Source organism: Oncorhynchus gorbuscha, linkage group LG08 (assembly GCF_021184085.1).
Source record: "Oncorhynchus gorbuscha isolate QuinsamMale2020 ecotype Even-year linkage group LG08, OgorEven_v1.0, whole genome shotgun sequence".
In the NCBI taxonomy this organism is placed as follows: Eukaryota; Metazoa; Chordata; class Actinopteri; order Salmoniformes; family Salmonidae; genus Oncorhynchus; species Oncorhynchus gorbuscha.
The window spans coordinates 28,043,497-28,050,034 of NC_060180.1; the positions used below are offsets into that span (position 1 = coordinate 28,043,497).

The window sequence follows — 6,538 nt, forward strand, 5'->3', positions numbered from 1 at the left end:
CAGGGTGGAATGCAGTGATTTTCAAAATTGCAGGTTATGTACATTAAAACACTTTTAGGCTGAATTTAATCACTTCCGGTTGCTTCAGGAAGCTTAGAATCAACACAGGTAGACCTCATAGTGGCCTGATGGATTGTCATCGAAGAAAGGTTCATAAGGCAATATTAACCTACATAGGCTCTAAGTTGAATTTAGGGGAGCAGGCAATGTATTCCTATAAGGAGAGATGTCATTGTAATCTGTGAGACCAAAAAAAACTGATTTACTGTTAAGGGTTAGTGCCACACGGTCAAGGTTAGGCTTGCACAGATCGGGGGGACCTCAGGAATATACCTGACGTCAAATTGTGCTTCTCACCCTAACGGTTCTCTCACTGTCACCCAAAAGCAAATTACATTTAGGGCCAGGCTTAATTTTGGGCCTACTTTTTTCACGGTCGCTGCACTCAGAGCGAGCTACGGTCTAGCGGGGCATCTCGTTGAACTCGGCATGGCCTTGAGAATATGGAAATGCCATTGCAGGATCTGTGTGTCTTTAAGCACCGCACTTTGTCACTCCATCCTTGCTGTGTGTGTGTGTGTGTGTGTGTGTGTGTGTGTGTGTGTGTGTGTGTGTGTGTGTGTGTGTGTGTGTGTGTGTGTGTGTGTGTGTGTGTGTGTGTGTGTGTGTGTGTGTGTGTGTGTGTGTGTGAGAGCTTTTCTTTGACATCTGTTGGGAAAAATGACTGATTTACAGTTCATGAGGGTTGCTTAATCACACATGTGAAGTTTTAAAAAGATCTGACCTTTTTAACCCTTCAAACAGCACCTATGACACCATTTTAAGGCACTTCCGGTTGGCACTGGAACCAGAACGTGAACACATATCCTCATTGGGGTAGGCTCTTACGGAATCCTGAGTCTTAAGTCTTTATGTTTAGAATCGTCTGATCTACACAGGGTGGAATGCAGTGATTTTCAAAATTGCAGGTTATGTACATTAAAACACTTTTAGGCTGAATTTAATCACTTCCGGTTGCTTCAGGAAGCTTAGAATCAACACAGGTAGACCTCATAGTGGCCTGATGGATTGTCATCGAAGAAAGGTTCATAAGGCAATATTAACCTACATAGGCTCTAAGTTGAATTTAGGGGAGCAGGCAATGTATTCCTATAAGGAGAGATGTCATTGTAATCTGTGAGACCAGAAAACCCTGATTTACTGTTACGGTTAGTGTCACACGGTCATTGTTAGGCTTGCACAGATCGGGAGGACCTCAGGAATATACCTGAGGTCGAATTGTGCTTCTCACCCTAACGGTTCTCTCACTGTCACCAAAAAGCAAATGACATTTAGGGCCAGGCTTAATTTTGGGCCTACTTGTTTCACGGTCGCTGCACTCAGAGCGAGCCACTGTCAAGCGTGGCATCTCGTTGAACTCGGCACGGCCTTGAGAATATGGAAATGCCATTGCAGGCTCTGTGTGTCTTTAAGCACCGCACTTTGTCACTCAACCCTTGCTGTGTGTGTGTGAGAGAGCTTTTCTTTGATATCCGTTCGAAAAATCACTAATTTACAGTTCATGAGGGTTGTTTAATCACACATGTGAAGTTTTAAAAAGATTTGACCTTTTTAACCCTTCGAAACAGCACCTATGACACCAATTTAAGGCACTTCCGGTTGGCACAGGAATCTGAACGTGAACACATATCCTCATTGGGGTAGGCTCTTACGGAATCCTGAGTTTTAAGTCTATGTTTAGAATTGACTGATCTACACAGGGTTGAATGCAGTGATTTTCAAAATTGCAGGTTATGTATATTAAAACACTTTTAGGCTGGATTTAATCACTTCCGGTTGCTTCAGGAAGCTTAGAATCAACACAGGTAGACCTCATAGTGGCCTGATGGATTGTCATCGAAGACAGGTTCATAAGGCAATATTAACCCACATAGGCTCTAGGTTGAATTTAGGGGAGCAGGCAATGTATTCCTATAAGGAGAGATGTCATTGTAATCTGTGAGACCAAAAAACCCTGATTTACTGTTAAGGGTTAGTGCCACACGGTCAAGGTTAGGCTTGCACAGATCGGGAGGACCTCAGGAATATACCTGAGGTCGAATTATGCTTCTCACCCTAACGGTTCTCTCACTGTCACCCAAAAGCAAATGACAATTAGGGCTAGGCTTAATTTTGGGCCTACTTGTTTCACGGTCGCTGCACTCAGAGCGAGCCACGGTCAAGCGTGGCATCTCGTTGAACTCGGCATGGCCTTGAGAATATGGAAATGCCATTGCAGGATCTGTGTGTCTTTAAGCACCGCACTTTGTCACTCCATCCTTGCTGTGTGTGTGTGTGTGTGTGTGTGTGTGTGTGTGTGTGTGTGTGTGTGTGTGTGTGTGTGTGTGTGTGTGTGTGTGTGTGTGTGTGTGTGTGTGTGTGTGTGTGTGTGTGTGTGTGTGTGTGTGTGTGTGTGTGTGTGTGTGTGAGAGCTTTTCTTTGATATCCGTTGATATCCGTTGATATCTCTTGGTACACTATATAAAGTCAACGTGTCGCTTACTCTTTGGGGGACAGAGAAATGATAACCAGATAACCTTCTTGTGGTAGAGAAGGAAAGGCTTCCCACAAATACCTTCTCAATCAAATGTTAACTGCAAAGTAGCCTATGCCAGCCTGGCAGAATTATATCATGATTATTTGCATCAATCCAGTGGCCATTTGTTTTGCAAACTCCGCAATCACATGAGCGCTACAGCAACACCGCTTAACCAAACAAAGGTCTCTTCCTGGCGCTCACTTGCCTAAAAAAGTGTAACAACACCCCAAAATCGATATGTCTTCCATTTTCCCCAGACCTCAAAAGTGGTTTCCTGCTAGGGTTTTAAATGTTGTCGTGGACATAGAACATCTAATCGTGTTATATTTTGATTAAAAAGGTATACTTTTGAGAGCGAAAGCCTGCAGAAGCAGGGACAAACGGTCAACGGGGAATTATTATTTTTTGGGGGGGTTTGGGGGGGGGATTTTACAGGGCCCTAATGGACTACAGACATTGACAGTCTCCAAGCCTAAAAAGAAATGCTGAATGCACTGCCTAGATTTTGAGGTAAATGCATTGTCCATTATTTGAATTGATCAGGGCAGGGCATGGAAGCACTAACAAACTGCATTTAGTCCAATAAAAAGACACAACATTATTAGGGTGATAAATAAAAGGGAGTTGCTCCACGCATGACACAAAAGAACCCTCTGCTGGAGCAAAATGCTTACAGCACCTGGTATTCCCAGGCGGTCTCCCATCCAAGTACTAACCAGGCCCAACCCTGCTTAGCTTCCGAGATCGGACGAGATCGGGCGTATTCAGGCTGGTATGGCCGTAAGCGAAAGATGATCTCTTGGTACACTATATAATGTCAACGTGTCGCTTACTCTTTGGGGGACAGAGAAATGTCCACCTTGTGACACACACTGAAAAGCTCAAACCTTGCTTGCATTTCCAGACCATATACTTCACTCTTGTGGGGGGGGGGGGCGGGGGGGGAAGAGGGCATATCCTAGGTTCATACTTATGACAACTTCATGGACTAGGGCCCTATAAAATACAGCGTGCCCACACGGAATCACGAAATACAGACATTAAACCCGAAATTCAACAATATTCAAAAATGCTTTGAACTAAGGAGGAAATCAACTCAAGGGGATTTTACATGCATGCATTTTACATGCATGTCTACACTTTGTGTAGCCGTTGGCGATGAGGCTCATGATAGCCTTCTTGTGGTAGAGAAGGAAAGGCTTCCCACAAATACCTTCTCAATCAAATGTTAACTGCAAAGTAAGCCTGGCAGAATTATATCATGATTATTTGCATCAATCCAGTGGCCATTTGTTTTGCAAACTCCGCAATCACATGAGCGCTACAGCAACACCGCTTAACCAAACAAAGGTCTCTTCCTGGCGCACACTTGCCTAAAAAAAGTGTAACTACACCCCAAAATCGATATGTCTTCCATTTTCCCCAGACCTCAAAAGTGGTTTCCTGCTAGGGTTTTAAATGTTGTCGTGGACATAGAACATCTAATCGTGTTATATTTTGATTAAAAAGGTGTACTTTTGAGAGCGAAAGCCTGCAGAAGCAGGGACAAACGGTCAACGGGGAATTATTATTTTTTGGGGGGGTTTGGGGGGGGGGGGATTTTACAGGGCCCTAATGGACTACAGACATTGACAGTCTCCAAGCCTAAAAAGAAATGCTGAATGCACTGCCTAGATTTTGAGGTAAACGCATTGTCCATTATTTGATTTGATCAGGGCAGGGCATGGAAGCACTAACAAACTGCATTTAGTCCAATAAAAAGACACAACATTATTAGGGTGATAAATAAAAGGGAGTTGCTCCACGCATGACACAAGAGAACCCTCTGCTGGAGCAAAATGCAAACTTCAGCAAACTTAACATGTGTAAATATTTGTATGAACATAACAAGATTCAACAACTGAGACATAAACTGAACCAGTTCCACTGAAATTTGACTAACAGAAATGGAATAATCAAAATCAATGGTCAAAATCAAAAGTAACAGTCAGTATCTGGTGTGGCCATCAACTGCATTAAGTACTGCAGTGCGTCTCCTCCTCATGGACGGCACCAGATTTGCCAGTTCTTGCTGTACCTTGTTACCCCACTCTTACACCTAGGTACCTGCAAGTTCCCAGACATTTCTGGGGGTAATGGCCTTAGCTCTCACCCTCCGATCCCTGTCTTGCAGGAAATCATGCACAGAACGAGCAGTATGGCTGGTGGCATTGTCATGCTGGAGGGTCATGTCAGGATGAGCCTGTAGGAAGTGTACCACATGAGGGAGGAGGATGTCTTCCCTGTAATACACAGCGTTGAGACTGCCTGCAATGACAACAAGCTTAGTCCGATGAAGCTGTGACACTGCGTCAGACCATGACAGACCCTCCACTTCCAAATCGATATCGCTCCAGAGTACAGGCCTCGGTGTAACGCTCATTCCTTCAACGATAAACGTAAATCTGACCATCACCCCTGGTGAGACGAAACCGCGACTCGTCAGTTAAGAGCACTTTTTGGCAGTCCTTTCTGGTCCAGCGACGGTGGGTTTGTGCCCATAGGCGACGCTGTTGCCGGTGATGTCTAATGAGGACCTGCTTTACAACAGGCCTAGAAGCCCTCAGTTCAGCCTCTCAGCTTATTGCGGAAAGTCTGAGCACTGATGTAGGGATTGTGCGTGGGAAACATGGGAAACAGTGTTTAAACCCTTTACAATGAAGATCTGTGAAGTTGCTTGGCTTTTTACGAATTATCTTTGAAAGACAGGGTCCTTTTTTTTGCTGAGTTTATATATATATATTTACAAATTCACCATATTCATAATTTTATATGGGAATCAAAAAGCTTTCATTAATGTTCACCATGTGCTGATGTGCTCAGCACTGTCAACAGACCCCATTATGACATCACAATGTAACGGAAGCCTTGCCATGATATATATCATTGCTGATTCCATCTGACAACCAAAATTTCATTTCATGATAGATCTCCCACAGAGATAGGTTAAGTTCTTATTTTGAGAGTGTTAATATTTATCATCAATGGCTTATCGAGGGAGAAAATCAAGTGAGTTTGACAAACACCAGAAGGAGAACTCACAGATGAAGAGCGTCATCGAAAACCTGAGGAAGCAAAACATGGCTTTAAACCAACAGGATGACCAGGACAAGTTTTCATGTTTTGTAAGGCTCATCAGTTTTTCAAACCTTTTTCCAAAAATATCACTGTTTATTTTGTATTTTCATAGACATACAGTAGGCCTACATCCATAAAAATCTTTAACTTAAAAGTTTTTCATGACACACTGTAGAAACTATTTTGCCTTCTTCACTTCTGCTATATATTTCATACTGTACCATTGTGATCCAGGGCTATCAGGAGAGCTACCCAATCGCAGAGGGCCATCGTGGCTTCATCAGTGATGCCAGACTTCTGCAGATGCAGAGAGCTGAGAGAGAGGCCATGGAAGCAAAGCAAAGAAAGATAAGTGCTATCCATGAGAATTATGTCCGGACTGCTCTCATCGGGGTTGGCAGCACCTTCGCGCACCACTTCCTCCCCTCTATTCAGTGCATTCCGCGGCCGAAAGCTCCACCGAGGCCTTTGCCACGAAGGCTTGAGCCCATAGCTCTGGCCCCACTGAAGAACATGGTGGGGGTGGACGGAACCCAAGTTCGACCCGGATCTCACTCTCTGGAGTCCATCCAGGTAAATAAGTCATTCAGCAGCAGTAGCGTGTGGCCTGTTCCCGTCCCTCCCACTGCAGCTCCCTCCAAGAGGGGCAAGAAGAAGAAGGGCAGGCGGGGAGTCAAAGCCCTGATAGTCCAGTCGGACCAGGGCTGTGTTGACAACAACGGACCCATTGACCTGATGGAGGAGGTGAGAGACATCGAGGCTCACCTAAAGGAGGAGGACTGGAAGGTAGGATGGACATCGAATTTATTGTAAATGTGAAAAATTGCAGTTCAGAATTATACT

The 6,538-nt window shown here is 44.4% G+C and overlaps 1 non-coding gene across 1 annotated transcript; it reads right to left on the reverse strand.

Moving 5' to 3' along the window:
• Nucleotides 1-3,245: 3,245 nt before the first annotated feature.
• Nucleotides 3,246-3,364, reverse strand: LOC124042263. The gene has a single exon (XR_006840054.1). It is a non-coding gene; the product is annotated as a 5S ribosomal RNA (ribosomal RNA).
• Between the last annotated feature and the right edge of the window lie 3,174 nt (nucleotides 3,365-6,538).